Source organism: Phoenix dactylifera, chromosome 5 (assembly GCF_009389715.1).
Source record: "Phoenix dactylifera cultivar Barhee BC4 chromosome 5, palm_55x_up_171113_PBpolish2nd_filt_p, whole genome shotgun sequence".
Taxonomy (NCBI): Eukaryota; Viridiplantae; Streptophyta; class Magnoliopsida; order Arecales; family Arecaceae; genus Phoenix; species Phoenix dactylifera.
The window spans coordinates 8,160,490-8,179,645 of record NC_052396.1 but is presented as its reverse complement, the minus strand read 5'-3'; the positions used below and the strand labels follow the sequence as shown (position 1 = coordinate 8,179,645).

The 19,156-nt window shown below is 38.8% G+C and overlaps 1 protein-coding gene and 1 long non-coding RNA gene across 23 annotated transcripts in view; one reads left to right on the top strand and one right to left on the bottom strand.

Moving 5' to 3' along the window:
- The window catches only part of LOC103698463 (50S ribosomal protein L33-like), a 59,701-nt gene that overhangs the window by 25,499 nt on the left and 15,046 nt on the right, over positions 1-19,156 (top strand). For 16 of the 22 annotated variants that reach the window (XR_005511973.1, XR_005511974.1, XM_039126715.1 and 13 more), the window contains 2 exons: positions 288-554; positions 10,736-11,736. The exons of 1 other annotated variant lie outside the window; for it this stretch is intronic. The gene's annotated coding sequence lies outside the window, so the exon portion shown is untranslated. Of the gene's footprint in view, positions 1-287; positions 555-7,106; positions 7,859-10,735; positions 11,737-19,156 lie in introns of those variants that run through there. 5 more of the 22 variants (XM_039126713.1, XM_039126709.1, XM_039126714.1 and 2 more) reach the window with 3 other exon arrangements.
- Positions 1,358-7,100, bottom strand: LOC120110854. Its single transcript, XR_005511975.1, has 2 exons — positions 6,142-7,100; positions 1,358-5,464 (listed from the first exon to the last, which is right to left on the bottom strand). It is a non-coding gene; the product is annotated as an uncharacterized LOC120110854 (long non-coding RNA).

Genomic DNA, 19,156 nt, shown 5'->3' with positions numbered 1-19,156 from the left:
GATGAAGCTTTGAACATGAAGGTAAGGGGTTTTTCTTATTCTCAAAAGAAACTGAACTCACATGAAGTGGACATAGAGTAAGTTAACTTAATATTTGACCCATTATTTATATGACAAATATGCATATTTCTTACTTGAGCATGCATATGAAACCATAAGTAGGGTAGTTAACTTAATATCAACACTTTTTTTTTTTTTTGCAAAAACATCATATTTTTAAAAAGAAAAAGAAAACATAATTTAATAAAAGGATAAAAACATAATGTGGTACCCGTTGCTATTTACAGATCGGTTTTCGGTTCAGCGCCTACGGGGGATCGATCATGGGTTTCCGAACCTTGCTCACGAGTCAAAGACAGATCGGCTCGAGCCCCAACCCGAGTGATTCAAGCCCGACTCTCTCCGGCCAAGGCTAACCAAATAGAAATCGAGGGAAGCCCAGCCCTACATATAAATCTCGCCGAAGGGCTCCGCGTCTCGCGGTCGGCTCCACTCCAGAAGAAGCTGTCGCTGGTCGCAACTCGTTGAACCCTTAAAACCCGAGCCGACGTCAGGTACGCCTCCTCGGTCTCCATCTCTTCCATTCTTCGAATCATGATTAGTTCTCTTCTTCGTTCTCGTTCCGGTTGGAATCTTGACCTCGTGGTTCAGTAATTTAGGTTTCCATTTTCTCTCTTTGTCTCTAAGCATTTATAGTAGTTATTGGTACACTTTACTGTTGATTTATAAAGGTTCTGATTGAAATCCGAGGTTTTTAGTTGGGATTGCATGATAAAGCTCTTGTCTTTGGTCTGCGAAGAGCTGATCCTCTGATTTCTTCCCTGTTTGTCCAAGTGAGCAACTTTAATGAGTGTTCCATAGGGCAGCGCTTAGCTTCTTCTGTGGTTTAAGAAATACTAAAGGCTGCTCTTTTTTGTGTTACGTTCTGCAATTAGTAGGGTTTAAGCTTTTGCGCGGAATCATTGTTTGGATGGGAGTTCTGTTGAATTATATAATCGTTGCTTTCTGTACATCTTAACTTTTCTTTTTGATTGAAAATATCTTTTGTTGCTTCATGATTGCTTGTACGTGCAAGCCAAGTTTGTATACGCTATCAGAAGAACCAACGTGCCTATGTATATGCATTTTCCTGAATTTTTTTAAAGAGAACTATGTCATTTCAGTTTGGGGGGGCTTAAATTCCTTTTTAAATAGGAGTTAGATCTTCCACTTGGCACCCGTAAAATGAGTTAGTGTCGCATATGGCGTGATTGTTGTTTTCTTTCTGGTTTATTCATTTGGAATTAGCATATGATAGTATCTCAATATTTTACTTGCTGATAGAACATAATGGTGTATATTTACTGTCTGATTTTTCAAATAGTAAATTTTAAGGCTCGGAAATGGAGGAATTGAAATTTTACAAAATGGAATCTGCAGTCTTTCTTTTTGTGATCCGGCCCCTAATTACTGTCTAAAGTTGTCAAGTAAGAGCTAACAGATGAAAAAATCCAACCAAAATATGTCGTTGAAAATTTTATATGTCAGAAGAATATATTATCACTTAGGTGGTGACCTAAATAACCTGTGAACTAGCAATTAGAGGGGACATCAACAAATACAGACTAGAAACAACTATTTTGAATGTGAAGTGGGAATTAAGACAGGAAGATTACATCATGAACAGGTGGACGAATTTAAGAACATAGTTCTGCATGGATTGAATTTGATGCAAATAGAACAAGCAACGCACTGGATCCAATATAACTGGAAATGTCTTGCCCAGGCAACAATTGAAAATTAATTTTTCTCCTTTTTTTTTTGAAGTTTCATTTTATGGTTTTTCCATGATATCTGAATCCAGTTGGGAACAGGCACCAGACTATGACAGAGTTTGCTTAAATTGGTTTTGCAAAACCTCGTTGGGTTCAGCATTTACTAATTGATTAAAACTGTGCTCTTGAATTCAACCAAAATTTAGCCTTCCAAGAGTGATAAATAAGACCTGAGCACTCATTTATGTTGTACAATAAAACTAATATTCTTTTAGGCAGAGAATATATAAGGAATTTTTTTTGAAGCAAAACCTTTTCAATGTGTTAAGACTCTTCCAGTTTGATAGAGTTAACGGGGTCTAAGTGATGTAGCAAAAAAAGGTAAGAATGGGATAATTTATAGTGTTGTTAGTTAACAAGTTTGTGAAAAAATTTAGAATCAGACTACCTTCCTGGAGAGTCAGGATTTGTTTGTTTTTGTACAGTTCTCAAGCATAATGGTCTTTAAGTAGATGCATGACTTTCCCCTTGAATTACTACGAGATAGTAAATACAGATTTAAATTAGGTTTGTTGTCAAATTAGATTACACAGCTGAATTTAGTATGATAAAATAAATCAGGGGTGGATTCCTAGTATTGTGCCACAAGGTTGCTGGATCAAAAGAAGGGGTATATATTAAGCATCAGGCCAACTTTTCAGATCCCAAGATTGGATCTGTCCGCAAATCACAGAGTATAACAATGATACTCTACAATAAAGACTAATGTTATTTAGCATGTGGGCAGGATACACATAAAAACAATTAAACCTACCAAAAGACAATTATTTTTGTTCGTGCTTATTCACTCTCAAATGCTCCTTCCCTGAAATTTTTCGCTAGGTAAGAGGTGCCGGAATCACAAGTGAGACAAAAGAAACATTTGGATTAACGATCAGGCCGAAAGATAAGAGGTTTCAAGTTCTAGCAGTGAAGATAATAGGTTTTTGTTCTCCATCACAATATTAAGATTATAAGCATTAATCATGAGATGCTTCTCTCAAATTTTGAGAGATATCCAGCATCTTTAATGCATGTCTTCTATGTCAATGCACATAGGTTGTAAATTAACTTTTCATGACATCCTCTGCATAAGAATCCTCAGAACTCCCAACATAAATAAAAGCATGTACAGAAGATATGGTTAAAGAGATCTTAGTTGCCCAAATCTTGGGTAAGAAATGAATCCATAACCGATTTAATCTTCTCTGCAAGATTCCCAACCTCTTCAATGGTCTTAATACTTCAACCCCCACTTATTATTTTTTTTTTGAAAATACTTGAGACTTCAAGGACCTCAATTTGATAAAGCAGACTTGTTCTGATACTAAGACGGCAGAAAGAGACAAGAATTAAGAGAAGAAGAATGTAAATATGGGAATCTCTCGAGCATGCATTTTAACCATTAAATGGTAAAAGAGATTTAATAAATATTTAGTTATCAATTCTCCATAACTCAGAAGAATGGAGAGCCAACATTAAAAAGAAAATTGTTATAAACTTTATTCCTCTTCTTTCATATTTCTCCTTTGTTCTACATGACTTAACTGTTCTTAGACTACAAAACCATTTTTGGCCTTAGATATATTTATGATACATAAATAGACTGAGATTATTAACAACAGAATAATGATTTTAATATATAAATGTGTACTTGTATGCATCAAGCAATGGTTAGATGGCTACTAAATATATATGGGTATTAATCATCTGAGATAATGGGGATATTGTTTGTGTGGTTAACTGACTGCATGTATGGTGCACGTACAGTCCAAATAAATGCAGCTCAACTTATAGCTCCATGTTTTGCTTGATAGAAGGGATGACATCTTGTACTAGGGCTTTGAGAATTAATTAAGGCCACCACCACTCAGTGGTCAAATAGCCTAGGCAGCCCAAGGTGGTGGAGCCTTCTATATCCCAGGAGCAGCCCAAGCGATTAGGCAAGTGCCTAAACAGTATTTACAAAAAAAATATACCTTCACATATTTCAATTAATGATTATAACTTGCATTAATCTCAGTAAAGTATCCATATTGTATGACCAAAAGATACATTGACAACAGTTAACACATGAACTCGACTTAAAATGTAATAATTAGTAAGCATTATTTGATCTAAACTTGAAAAAACAAGTATAGAGCACCACTTTAATATTACAAAAACCACTTTAATGCATCCCAAGCATTGTCATAAGTATTTACAATGCGACCACAATGAGTTTATATTAATGAAATGAAAGAACTCATTTGTAATTCCCACAAATTTTTTGCTATTTACAGACTTTAAAAAAGGAATAAGAACTCCAAGAACACCATAAAGATGCATGCCATATTCCATCATTATATAGGAATCCTAGGATAGAGATATGTATTGCTCCACAAATCAATCAGAATATATTTTTTTAAAAAAATCGTGGAATAATGTTCAGATATTTCTTCTGCAACATCTTATTGTTTTCTATAACATATGAAAATTTTAAGGAAATCTAGATCTAACTTGAAAAATTCTATCCGAAAAACATCGGAAATGGTTTTTTTTTTAATCTCATATTGTAATATTTTCTAAATCCAGATTTTTCTTTTACCTTTTGGATTTTCTTTGATAATGTTTTTCCTTGTCTCCTCCAGGAATTTAATTCATTCTCATCAGCTTTGCTATTTTGGTTACTCACAAAATTTTGCTAATGCAACTCCAACTTGTCATATAAAAGCATCTTGAAACAAAGATATTATCAAGAAAAATATTTTTTTCTAACGGCAGGATATGCAGGTCCAATTAGGGGCCGGATCACAAAAAGAAAGACTGCAGATTCCATTTTGTAAAATTCCAATTCCTCCATTTCCGAGCCTTAAAATTTACTATTTGAAAAATCAGACAGTAAATATACACCATTATGTTCTATCAGCAAGTAAAATATTGAGATACTATCATATGCTAATTCCAAATGAATAAACCAGAAAGAAAACAACAATCACGCCATATGCGACACTAACTCATTTTACGGGTGCCAAGTGGAAGATCTAACTCCTATTTAAAAAGGAATTTAAGCCCCCCCCAAACTGAAATGACATAGTTCTCTTTAAAAAAATTCAGGAAAATGCATATACATAGGCACGCTGGTTCTTCTGATAGCGTATACAAACTTGGCTTGCACGTACAAGCAATCATGAAGCAACAAAAGATATTTTCAAGCAAAAAGAAAAGTTAAGATGTACAGAAAGCAACGATTATATAATTCAACAGAACTCCCATCCAAACAATGATTCCGCGCAAAAGCTTAAACCCTACTAATTGCAGAACGTAACACAAAAAAGAGCAGCCTTTAGTATTTCTTAAACCACAGAAGAAGCTAAGCGCTGCCCTATGGAACACTCATTAAAGTTGCTCACTTGGACAAACAGGGAAGAAATCAGAGGATCAGCTCTTCGCAGACCAAAGACAAGAGCTTTATCATGCAATCCCAACTAAAAACCTCGGATTTCAATCAGAACCTTTATAAATCAACAGTAAAGTGTACCAATAACTACTATAAATGCTTAGAGACAAAGAGAGAAAATGGAAACCTAAATTACTGAACCACGAGGTCAAGATTCCAACCGGAACGAGAACGAAGAAGAGAACTAATCATGATTCGAAGAATGGAAGAGATGGAGACCGAGGAGGCGTACCTGACGTCGGCTCGGGTTTTAAGGGTTCAACGAGTTGCGACCAGCGACAGCTTCTTCTGGAGTGGAGCCGACCGCGAGACGCGGAGCCCTTCGGCGAGATTTATATGTAGGGCTGGGCTTCCCTCGATTTCTATTTGGTTAGCCTTGGCCGGAGAGAGTCGGGCTTGAATCACTCGGGTTGGGGCTCGAGCCGATCTGTCTTTGACTCGTGAGCAAGGTTCGGAAACCCATGATCGATCCCCCGTAGGCGCTGAACCGAAAACCGATCTGTAAATAGCGACGGGTACCACATTATGTTTTTATCCTTTTATTAAATTATGTTTTCTTTTTCTTTTTAAAAATATGATGTTTTTGCAAAAAAAAAAAGAAGTGTTGATATTAAGTTAACTACCCTACTTATGGTTTCATATGCATGCTCAAGTAAGAAATATGCATATTTGTCATATAAATAATGGGTCAGTGCCCAAGCTCGAGGACCTAGTTTTTCCAAGGCATGACCATTGTAGTTGCAAGTTTTAAGTCAGTCAAGAATCATTATGGGATGATATAAATGCAGTTCCACTTACATAAGACTTGAGTGTGGTGAAAATAGAAAAAAACCTGAGTTGTCTATTTGCAAAATGGGTACTTGTTCCACAGAAACCAACTCTGCATTCCCAATTCTTCATATGGCGTACCTGACGTCGGCTCGGGTTTTAAGGGTTCAACGAGTTGCGACCAGCGACAGCTTCTTCTGGAGTGGAGCCGACCGCGAGACGCGGAGCCCTTCGGCGAGATTTATATGTAGGGCTGGGCTTCCCTCGATTTCTATTTGGTTAGCCTTGGCCGGAGAGAGTCGGGCTTAAATCACTCGGGTTGGGGCTCGAGCCGATCTGTCTTTGACTCGTGAGCAAGGTTCGGAAACCCATGATCGATCCCCCATAGGCGCTGAACCGAAAACCGATCTGTAAATAGCGACGGGTACCACATTATGTTTTTATCCTTTTATTAAATTATGTTTTCTTTTTCTTTTTAAAAATATGATGTTTTTGCAAAAAAAAGAAGAAGTGTTGATATTAAGTTAACTACCCTACTTATGGTTTCATATGCATGCTCAAGTAAGAAATATGCATATTTGTCATATAAATAATGGGTCAGTGCCCAAGCTCGAGGACCTAGTTTTTCCAAGGCATGACCATTGTAGTTGCAAGTTTTAAGTCAGTCAAGAATCATTATGGGATGATATAAATGCAGTTCCACTTACATAAGACTTGAGTGTGGTGAAAATAGAAAAAAACCTGAGTTGTCTATTTGCAAAATGGGTACTTGTTCCACAGAAACCAACTCTGCATTCCCAATTCTTCATATGGGAACATGTCGCTCATAGTAATATTCCGTGTTCTCAAAACTAATATCACTTGATTTATTTTTTGGATGTTTCTACCACCAAGCATTGGCCATGTAATGTGTATTTAATAAAAACCTCTTTTTTAGTTTAAATCTAGCAATTATGCTTCCAACTTCTTGACTCCAAATCTCCATATTTGTTAATTAATTAGTGAATTGGTAGAACATAAATATAGTGTTTCTTATATTTGGCTGCATATGTGGCTATGTTTGGAGATTTTTTGTATATATTGGGAGTAAGCAGCATCTTCTGCAGGTCTTTCACAGTTATCTGGAGATGCTACTATCATTGTCTTAGAGCATTACCTTAGGGGTTTGCAAGTCATTGTGGCTGGGATAAAGGTTGACCATACTTGAAGAGAGTTCGATTAACTGGTGATGAAAGTGGCTGTCATGAAAATAACCTACAAAATTTGAACTAGAATACTGGATTGTCCAAGTTGCTGCCAATAGTGGGAAAGTTTTGAGAACATGCTAGTACTTCTTCTGTTTTTGACCTCATGAGGACATGATATTGGAATATTGATTTCTTCCAGGTCATTGATCGACTTTTGAAGGCAACTCATCTAAGATTGTGTTGCTTAGCATCTAATGCATCACAGTTTATGAAGTTGTTCTTGCTGAAGTTGACAGATTGTGCAGCTTCCCCAAAATTATCTTCTAATCAAGATGTCAAGTTTCTTGAAGATATTATAAGCAAATGGAAGCAACTCATGTTCCCAATTGCATTTCCTTGTTGATGGGTGAATTTGTCTACTTGAGTTTGAGAAATTTGATTTACTTGTATTGGCAATGAGAGCCAAGGGAGTTGGGATTCCAATCTCCTGCAAGAAGAGTTCATATATATTAACTTCATCAGCTATGTTTCTTCTTTCCTTCATCTAGGCTTGTTTTTTTTTTCTCGTTAGACAAGAATGAATTATGAAGAAGATGTATTTACGATGCATATTAAGCATATTTATGAAGAGTATCATAAACAAAACCATAATTATCTAGCCTTATCCCATCTATTTGGTGTTAGCTTTATAGATCTATATCCACTAAGGATTCTTATTTTGGGCCACCTTGCTGTTACTTCAAACTTTTCCATATCTTTTCTGATCTGATTGGAGAGAGAAGGAATTTCTTCCATTAATTCAATTAACTCGAATCTCTCATAGAACAAAAGAAACAATAAATGAAAACAAACTTGATAGCAAGGGGAAAGCAGAGGTTTTTCTATTTGCTTTCTTTAAAACCAATAAACAAAATTGTGGTACAAAACCTCTGATTCTACAAATGAGGTCTGCCTCTCCAAATTCTAGGTCAGATTCAGTCTTTTTGACTAAAAAGTTGAATTTTACCAAAAATAGAAAAAGACAAAAAGTATCAAAATTGGTCAGGATGTTGGATTTCAACTTCTACATCAACTTTGTTTTTTATCACATCATCTAATTCTTTATAGTTTGAGTTATATCCCAGTCGTTGCTTACTATAAATGCTAACTTGATTTTGATTGGGCAATTTGGTGCGCTAAACAGCCTTGAATCGGGTTTGTTTCAAGCCTAACAGTCCTATTAGTGGGTTTTCACGCTTTAGATCTCAAAAGTTACCCAATTTCAAAAAATGTTAAAAACAAACACTATATGTGAAAATTATGCCTTTTGAATGTTTTGTTTTATAAATTGACTTTGGATGTGGTGGATCTTTTTCTTGAACCCTATCTAGATCTATCTGGTGTGGACGAGCTGGTTTACAATGCGTGTAGTGATTCTTTCGGATCAAAACTCCCCTAGGATATATAGTTCCCACCGGACTAAAATTGAAGGTGGAGAAACTCTTGATTTGCTTTTTCTCGATTGAACCACTTTACTTTGCTATAGTTGACATGAAAAGACTCATCTTTCCTCTTCGGGTCTATCCGTCTATGTGATCTTCCTATCGATGATGAGTCCTTGGCCGACATCTCTTCTTGCTCGACCCATAGATCATTCATGGACAGCAATGCTAATTCCTGCTCTTGGTCTTCATTCAGCATAGAAAGCTCAAATAACTTTAGATTTTCTGCATTGATGATAGAATACATCTCCATTCAAGATGGCTAATCAAGGTGAAAGGTGGATTTTGCAATTTTTATCAAAATTATGAAGAGACCATGTCAAATTACTTACAATATTTCTTAGTCCAAGTGTAGGCAAATTATATCTTCCTCTTGAAAGCTACAATTTACTTGATGGTTGTCATCGGTACTTATATTTTGTTATGATTTGTGTAGCTATGTCTTAACCACTTGATGTACCTCTCTCATATTCTGTACGAACTTTTGAACTTATCCCGAGTCTTACTCTTCCTTGTTAAATCTTGACTTGGCATCAATTGCAAACTATAGGTCAAATTCTGGCAGATAACCCTATTAAGCCTCGGAAGGTGAACTTTGGGTAAAATTGTGTATGGCTTGATTGCAAGTGATGTGGAAATAAGTATGCTATAATCCAATGTTTTTAGATGGTTATTATTATAGCTTCAAAGAAGATGTACCATTATACAATTTACGACCTCTATATGACCATCTGTTTGTGGATAAAGTGTGGTGCTCCACTTCGATTTCATGTTGGTTGCTTATAAAAATTTTCAAAATTGACTCAGAAAACAGTCATCATGATCTAAAATAATAGAAGGTAAACTACTATGTCCAACTGTCTAATATTACCATGATATATGATTGATTTAGGAAGTCCAAATCAAGTTGGAGTTCATGAATCAGTGGTATCAAGGAATCCAACACAGTTGGACATAGTAGTTGACTATATTCTGATGTCTTAGATAATTCAGTCTTACATTTTTGATATCATGTGTTATGATTATGTCAAATGATAGCAAATCCCTTTTTACGGATATAAAAAATGTCAGTTAGAAATGCTTGTTACCCTGAAAGACCTCAAATTAATCTTCAAGATCATTGTTTCCTTGCCAAATTGCATTGAACCAAACCTCTATCTTTTGTGTGCATATAATCATTAGAATTAGTTTAGGGGTAAAGCAACAAGTTGAAATGCTGCTTTGGTTGATAAACAGTCTAAAATGTGTTCATTTTTTTTGAAGCAGGGCTTTACCCAACTTAATCAAATTTTACTATCAGGTATCATAGTATATTGTGCAATATAGCACATTATACTATTCTATGCATAGGGAATACAGTTCAAATCAAGATATTAAGGCATTCCGTACTGTACATAAGAGCAGAAAAATGCTATGCATTGCCTGATGTCATATGGTACCTGCCAGACTTTTTAAACCTTAACTAAAATGATATAAATCACGTTGTTGGTAGATATCCAAGTAAATCACTTTCAAGTTAGCTACTTCTGCAGTGATAGCTCAATAATTTCTGCTGATTGCCAGACTACTAATGCTTCTATAACCTTTTATTTTCCTGTTTTAGGTTAAACTTCCACTTTTTTTTTTCCTAACAACTGTTTGGAAGAAAAAAAATTAAGTTAACGTATCACTTTAATATGCCTGCCTCTGAGCATGTAAAATATGTGCTCAGGTATCATTGCAGTAGATGTATATTGATGTAAATGTTAAAAGAAGCAAATAGTGCCTAAACATGAAATGGGTTGGTTGCATTTGGATACTTCGGAGAATGACATATTTGATCATATGATATTCCTGTATTTAAGAGCTTTTCATTTGCTTTTAGTGTTTTTTTGAAATAGTTCTCTTATTTTCTTCTATAAATGCATATATACTTGTAATGCATAGGGTACATTCTTTCTTTTATGAGGATTCTGTTGGCGCCGGTTTGCACATTAAAAAGAAAATAAGATGAAACTAGGGGCCTCAATCGGTAAACAGGCAATCTAATTCTCTGTCTGAAACATGCACACTTCATGATGATGACAGGATGAAAAGGGTTTATGGCTGCAGGAGAAGGCAGTAATGATGTCAAATGTAAACTCCCAACATCCCCAGCTAATGCTCGATGCCATCGCTTGCTGGCTATAAAGACATCAACTATAGATTCAAGTCCCTGAGAGCCCTTCTTTTCAAGTGAAGGTGCCACAATGGACTGGCAACCCTTCTGAAGTTTCGTGTTTCTGATGCCTTGAAATGGTTGGAGACATGGATCCGGCCTCCAGAAAATCTAGGAGAAGAAACCAACTTTCAGGCGCTACTAAAGAAGGAAAGATACCTGTCTATGTAAATATCCTGGTTCTGTAGAGTGCATTAGATTTCATGTGCGAGGGAAGAGGCTCCAATTGAAACATGAATTGGGTTCAACTTTCCATGCTTGTAGATTCAAGTGCATGGGTGAGGAGGCTGCAGTTTCTGACTTTCATGGATGGAGGAAGAGCAAAAGAGGTTCAAGGCCATCATGCATCTGAATAGACCATTTCTAAAAAGAATTTCTGGGACCAACTTTATCCATGTTTTCCTATGTAGTCAGCTAACCTTTCAATGTGCTTCTTCTTGGATGCTGGAGTTCTGAAAATGGACCCTCCAAATAGCATTCACTGTGATGACGAGTTAGACTTCTTAAGAAATCCTTACGATCATGTTGTAGTTAAGATTCATGATTTTTCAATAATGCATAGCATCAATTTAGATCAGAGTATGGACACAACAGAACCCAAGGATGGTGATGTAAGTCAGGAGCATCATATTTGATCTGGGAGCAGGAATTCTGAGCAAAGGTGATTATTCTCAGTCTCTTACAATGATATTGGTGACAACTCCCTTCGAGGCTAAATCTTGTTGGGGATTGATTTATGATGTTTCAAGGGGCAAGATAATTTTGGAGAGTTTCCTAGTGGTATGGTGGATGGTGCTCGTGTCTTGAGGAGATGTTACCTATTTTTTTTTTGACTTAAAAATCAATAACAACTATTTAAATCATAGATCCACGTCATTGAGCATAATTTATGTCAGTAAAAATATCCAAAAATAAAAAAAATCATGTAGTTTTTAGTCTTTGACCTTGTATTAGATGATTGTGAAAATGAAGGCTTAATATGATACGAAATCATGTTTTTCTATGACCTACCAATAGAAATCTTTTAATTTTCTAACATGTGTAGATCATGATTTCTCAATTTAAATATTTTATTATGTATTTTTCTATTCATATGATGGATAGGTTAGAGGCTATTAAAACATGTGATGTATTTTTAGTGCTTGATCAAAGATATGAATTTTCAATTTGGATACCCCATTTTTAATTTCAAAGTTGAGGATCCTTGTCTCCGACACCTTAACCCCAATTGCCATCTTCCTCATCCTTCTCCTCTCTCCCCCTCCAGCCCCACTTCTCTCTCTCTCTCTCTCTCTCTCTCTCTCTCTCTCTCTCGCTCACTCACTCTCACCCACCTTGATCTCATTTTTTTTTTTTTGTAAATAATAGGAGGGGAGGGGGAGGGACCAGCCTACCCGCGTAGCAGCCCCCACTAGGCCTTCCTTTCACCAGGGAATGTTCGATACAGGTCGTAGGTTTCACGTGTCTTTCTCGATCCGTGGGCTCACCTCACTGGGCTCACCGCCTCATGTGTGGGTACGTCACTCCAGCACCACTTTGGTACAAATGGAAGGAAGGCATAACCGCCAGCAAGCCATCCGGGCGTGGGGCATCCGGTCCCCTAATTTAATCGACGCTCGTGCGTTTCGAGTCCGGGCAACTTGGGCGGAATTATCGCCCCCTAACCACTAGGCTACCACCTTGATCTCCCATTTCGATAGGTACTCCTGTCTTCATCTTTCTTCCACACTTATCTCCGATCCTGATCATTACCCCTCCAATTTTCATCATCATCTCCCTATCCCTTGTTGCCTTTGATAGAGCTGCACGGTCTCCACCTCCATCCAAATTGTCTGTGCTCTTGGAACCTTTTCTACCTACAAGAAGGGATAATGTATGGTGGAAGAGGCTTCCCAATACTCTGCATGATCCAACAAGGAACCACTTGCTAATCTACCTATTTTGGCGAGTCTACACATATTTCAAGGTGAACACTTGATTCTCTAGTGGTTTGAGAACCACTTATGAATCTATCCGCAGTTTAAGGTGAACCACTAGAGAATCGAGTAGTTCACTTAGTTCGAGTGTGATTCACATTGATTTGCCCTCAAACCCAACAAGAGTAGACCCATCCTACATCAATTCGGTATCATTGGGTGGTTCAGTTTGGTTTGGTCAGTTTTTAAAAACTTTGCTTCCACCATATATTTTCCTTTCTTCTGGCAGAGAAGGGCCCAAGAGGGGTTTTTCTTATGAAGATTGACAACGAGGGAGAGGTAGATGGTGGTAGAAATTAGGGTCGAAGATCAAGCATGAGAGAGGGATTGACGACAAGAGAGAGAAGAAAATCAAGGAAGATTGTGACACTCAATGTGTTAGGGTTGAGGGGCCGACCACAACGATGCTAGAAATGGAGATGGAGGTCAGCAGAAAGAGGAGATGGTGGGAGGAGCTAAGCGGGGTAAAGGCACGAGGTTAGGAGGGCGAGGAGTAAAGGGGAGCAACTTTTTGATATAAATCATTTAATAACATAAATATATTTAATAAAATATAGCAAATTATCAATGTCAAATAATTAGCTAGGTGGTTAAGAATTTTTGTTTGATATGGGACTATAGAGGTTAAAATCTAAGATAGATCATGTTTGATTAAGTTTTTAATATCTAGAAGAGCCATTTGTGCTAATAGCTTTCTGATGGGAGAAATACTAACATTTTGACCTCAGGTCCGACCGACCTTCCTGTCATCGGAAGCAAACCGTGGTGAACAACTTTGGCTCTGACTGAAGAGTCGCCAGCCGCGGAGAATAATCGACATGCATCAACAAAGGCCGACAGCCCCAACAACCGACGGCTCTATCAGTTTGTGATCATGATAGTCCCATGTCCCGTGTTAGACCTGCACCACACTCTGCCCACATGGACTGACCCCCATGCCGCAGCCGTACCACCAGCTATTGTGTGGCGTAATTTTACGTCACGTCAGCCCAGATAATAACAAGATTAGCTCCCCTATATAAGGAGAACAACCTAGGGGACTTGAGGTCCACAATATGCTACTGTTTTCATAAAGCATTCACTTTGTTGAAATCTCTTCCTTCCATATTGTTGCCTCATTGTTCAGACTTAGGCATCAGAGGGTCCCCCACCGAAAATCCTCCGATAAGTAGACTTTCTATAGGCCACCCAGTGGAAGAGTTCAACGCCAAACGCCTCAATCGGCCTGCTCAGAGCATCTTCATCCGACTTTAGGGTCGTCCGAGCTGCACTCCTATCTCGGTCTGGATACGGCGGCAACAAATTGGCACTAGAGGAAGGGTCAGCCCCTAGCTAGTCAACCTCAATCGAAGGGAGAGATTTTAGCATAAAGTCACGAGGAACATGCATCGCGTGCTTCACAATACCGCGCTCCAACTTCTTGGGGTCATTACAGAGCCCCAAACCTGCTACACCGAAATAGGAGCTTAAACCTGCTCCACCGGAATAGCCCGCTGCATTTGTAGATAGTTCAACCTGCTTACTCAATAGATGCAAGCGTCAATCGTGGCGGTCCAAGGCTTGCAGCAGACAATCTCATGGTCGAGGCCAGTCCAACCGGAACTAGGCCAGCACAGTCCCCATTCTCAGTCACCGACATACCCCGTGCCCCATGACAACTAGTACTCTTAGGACCGGGATCCCAAGCGGTCGCATCAAAGTCGGCACACCCGACGGAGCGACCCCGATTGGAAGGGGAGATGACGCACTCCAAGCCCCCATTCTGGCAGAGACTCCATCCAGAGCCTCTCGCACGTTCGTCCCGTGAAATCCTCTCCTCACCGAAGTGTCAACCTCGATAGGAGGATCAAGAAAATAGACCGCCAGATTCAGGCCCTCAAAGGGCAGGCTTCGAGAGCGAGCAACGTCCTCAACTTCTCCTCGAAACCCTCTTTTTTGGGCAGATCATGGAGGAGTCGATCCCCCCTCAGTTCAAGATGCCACGGGTGGCACCGTACGATGGCACATCAGATCCCTTGAACCACCTTGAAAGCTTCAAAGCTCTCATTATGCTGCACAAAGCCCCGATGTCATACTTTGCAAGGCGTTTCCTATGATCCTTCGCAAAGAGGCTCGATTCTGGTTATCCGGGCTTCGGCCCGAATCTATCCATTCCTTCAGGCAGCTCGCCCGCTTCTTTGCGGTGCACTTGGTCTCCAGTCGAAAATGACGTCGTGGCTCGAACGCGCTGCTGAATATCAAGCAGAGGGAGAGGGAATCCCTTAAAGAATACGTCGGCCGCTTCAATACGGTACATTGGAGTTGCACAACTTGGACCAGTAGGTCGCGATGTCTGTGATGAAGAGCCGCTTATGGTCGTCGAGCTTCTTCTTTTTCCAAAAAAAAGCGCTTTCCCAATGACTTTATAGAAATATTGGCACGAACTGACAAATATGCCAATGTTGAGGAAGCCGTGGCCTTCCACTACGAGTCTGCAGATTGAAGACCCCCCAAAGGGGGATCACAAGGGATAAGGGAGCGCCGAAGTGTCTCACCTCAATACGAGAAAGACCCATGGCAACCCAAGAGCCCTCCTCAACAATTTGAGAGGTATGCTCCTCTCACCGCCCTGAGAGCCCAAATACTCATGAAGATCAAGGGCCGAGGCTACATGTGCCCTCCATATCCGATGAAGGCCTAGTGACCAAAATAAGCTAAAAGAAGTATTTTCGCTTCCATCGAGACCACGACCACGAAACCGAGAAGTGTCTCCAGCTTAGAGATGAGATTGAGGCGCTCATGCTCGACATGTTCATGCTCGGCATGACCAAAAAGCATCTGCTTCCTCCTCTGGTTTGCCACCTCCAGAGCCGATTGACAATCGCCCGACAGCAGGCATCATTAAAACCATCGTAGGCGGACTTGCCGAGACCCCCATGTGTCTCGAACAGCCGAACTCCTCAAGAAAGATGACCACATTGGCGCCATAAATCGTGCATGTGGATAGGTCTTCGAGCCGGGGGGCAGCAAAGCTAGTCCCATGCTCATTGACCCTAGCGGAGTATGCCCCCCGGTTCGAATCCTCTGCCCTGAGTAACGAAGCTAAGTGCAAGGCGCTCATTACGAGACTCAAGTCTTTGAAGAATCTCGGAATCTGGTAATTGAGGATCTTCAATGTATAGGTTAGGAGACCTCGATAGCGCTCCGATCCCATGGGCTTAGGAATACAACCACCTTTGCGCATGTTATTAGTAAGGCTCGTTGAAGTCTGAACTTATTTTCTATAAAAATCCTCTTGTTGTGTTTATTTTTCAGATCGGACAACTTGTGCCAATTATACTCGACTTGGGATAACCCAGAGACGCCCAAGCCCCAATAAAGGAGACACCCCGGGGATTCTCTAAATTGATTTCTCTAGAGATCCCTCCCAAATCCCAATCCAGAGATGAATGGAGGCACCGACCTCTCGAAGATCGAGCCCATTCGAATTTTTTCGAATAGCCAATCCTAGAGATGCCTAGGAAAATATACTTCGGAGATGAAAAGACCCAACCCACTCGAAGATCATGGGTGTACAAGATTTTAGATGACATAACGTGGTACCCGTCGCTATTTACAAGATCGGTTTTCGGTTCAGCGCATACGGGGGATCGATCATGGGTTTGCGAATCTTGCTCGCGAGTCAAAGACAGATCGGCTCGAGCCCCAACCCGAGTGATTCAAGCCCGACTCTCTCCGGCCAAGGCTAACCAAATAGAAATCGAGGGAAGCTCAGCCCTACATATAAATCTCGCCGAAGAGCTCCGCGCCTCGCGGTCGACTCCACTCCAGAAGAAGCTGTCGCTGGTCGCAACTCGTAGAGCCCCTAAAACGCTAGCCGAAGTCAGGTACGCCTCCTTGGTCTCCATCTCTTTTATTCTTCGAATCATGATTAGTTCTCTTCTTCGTTCTCGTTCCGGTTGGAATCTTGACCTCGTGGTTTAGTAATTTAGGTTTCTATTTTCTCCCTTTGTTTCTAAGCATTTATAGTAGTTATTGGTACACTTTACTATTGATTTATAAAGGTTCTGATTGAAATCCTGCGTTTTGAATTGGGATTGCATGATAAAGCTCTTGTCTTTGGTCTGCGAAGAGCTAATCCTCTGATTTCTTCCCTGTGTATCGAAGAGAGCAGCTTTAATGAGTGTTCCATAGGGCAGCGCTTAGCTTCTTCTATGGTTTAAGAAATAGTAAAAGGCTGCTCTTTTTTGTGTTACGTTCTGCAATTAGTAGGGTTGTTTTGCGGGGAATCATTGTTTGGATGGGAGTTCTGTTGAATGATATAATCGTTGCTTTCTGTACATCTTAATTTTTCTTTTTGATTGAAAATATCTTGTGTTGCTTAATGATTGCTTGTACGTAAGTTTGTATACGCTATCAGAAGAACCAGCGTGCCTATGTATATGCATTTTCCTGAATTTTTTTAAAGAGAACGATGTTATTTCAGTTTTTTTTTTTTTTTTTTGGGGGGGGGGGGGGCTTAAATTCCTTTTTAATTAGGAGTTAGATCTTCCACTTGGCACCCGTAAAATGAGTTAGTGTCGCATATGGCGTGATTGTTGTTTTCTTTCTGGTTTGTTCATTTGGAATTAGCATATGATAGTATCTCAACCAAGGTTCGCCGTACCGGTACCGAACCCCATACCGGTGCCGCACTAGTATAGGCGTACCGAGTGTCGGTACGGTACCGTACGCTCGGTACAGCGAACCTTGATCTCAACATTTTACTTGCTGATAGAACATAATGGTGTATATTTACTGTCTGGTTTTTCAAATAGTAAATTTTAAGGCTCCGGAAATCAAGTGCTACTTGAATTATGATTGTGTTGTGCAAAATGAAATCTGCAGTCTTTCTTTTTGGAACCCGGCCCCTAATTGGACCTGCATATCTTGCCGTTAGAAAAAAATATTTTTCTTGATAATATCTTTGTTTCAAGATGCTTTTATATGACAAGTTGGAGTTGCATTAGCAAAATCTTGTGAGTAACCAAAATAGCAAAGCTGATGAGAATGAATTAAATTCCTGGGGGAGACAAGGAAAAAAGTTCTCAAAGAAAATCCAAAAGCCAAAAGTAAAAATCTGGATATAGAAAATATTACGATATGAGATTAAAAAAAAAATCAATTTCCAATGTTTTTCGTATAGAATTTTTCAAGTTAGATCTAGATTTCTTTAAAATTTTCATATGTTATAGAAAACGATAAGACGGTGCAGAAGAAATATCTGAACATTATTCCACAATTTTTTAAGAAAATATATTCTGATTGATTTGTGGAGCAATACATATCTCTATCCTAGGATCCCTATATAATGATGGAATATGGCATGCATCTTTATGGTGTTCTTGGAGTTCTTATTCCTTTTTTTAAGTCTGTAAATAGCAAAAAGTTTGTGGGAATTAGAAATGAGTTCTTTCATTTCGTTAATATAAACTCATTGTGATGGCATTGTAAATACTTATAACTATGCTTGGGACGCATTAAAGTGGTTTGTGTAATATTAAAGTGGGGCTCTATACTTGTTTTTTCAAGTTTAGATCAAATAATGTTTACTAATATATTACATTTTAAGTCGAGTTCATGTGTTAATTGTTGCCAATGTATCTTTTGGTCATGCAATATGGATACTTCACTGAGAATAATGCAAGTTATAATCATTAATTGAAATATGTGAAGGTATAATTTTTTTTGTAAAAATTGTTTAGGCACTTGCCTAATCGCTTGGGCTGCTCCTGGGATATAGAAGGCTCCATCACCTAGGGCTGCCTAGGCTATTTGACCACTGAGTGGTTGTGGCCTTAATTAATTCTCAAAGCCCTAGTACAAGATGTCATCCCTTCCATCAAGGAAAACACGGAGCTATAAGTTGGGCTGCATTTATTTGGACTGTACGTGCACCATACATGCAGTCAGTTAACCACACAAAAAATATCCCCATTATCTCAGATGATTAATACCCATATATATTTTATAGCCATCTAACCATTGCTTGATGCATACAAGCACACATTTATATATTAAAATCATTATTCTGTTGTTAATAATCTCAGTCTATTTACGTATCACAAATATATCTAAGGCCAAAAATGGTTTTGTAGTCTAAGAACAGTTAAGTCATGTAGAACAAAGGAGAAATATGAAAGAAGAGGAATAAAGTTTATAACAATTTTCTTTTTAACGTTGGCTCTCCATTCTTCTGAGTTATGGAGAATTGATAACTAAATATTTATTTATTTAATCTCTTTTACCGTTTAATGGTTAAATTTTGCATGCTCGAGAGATTCCCATATTTACATT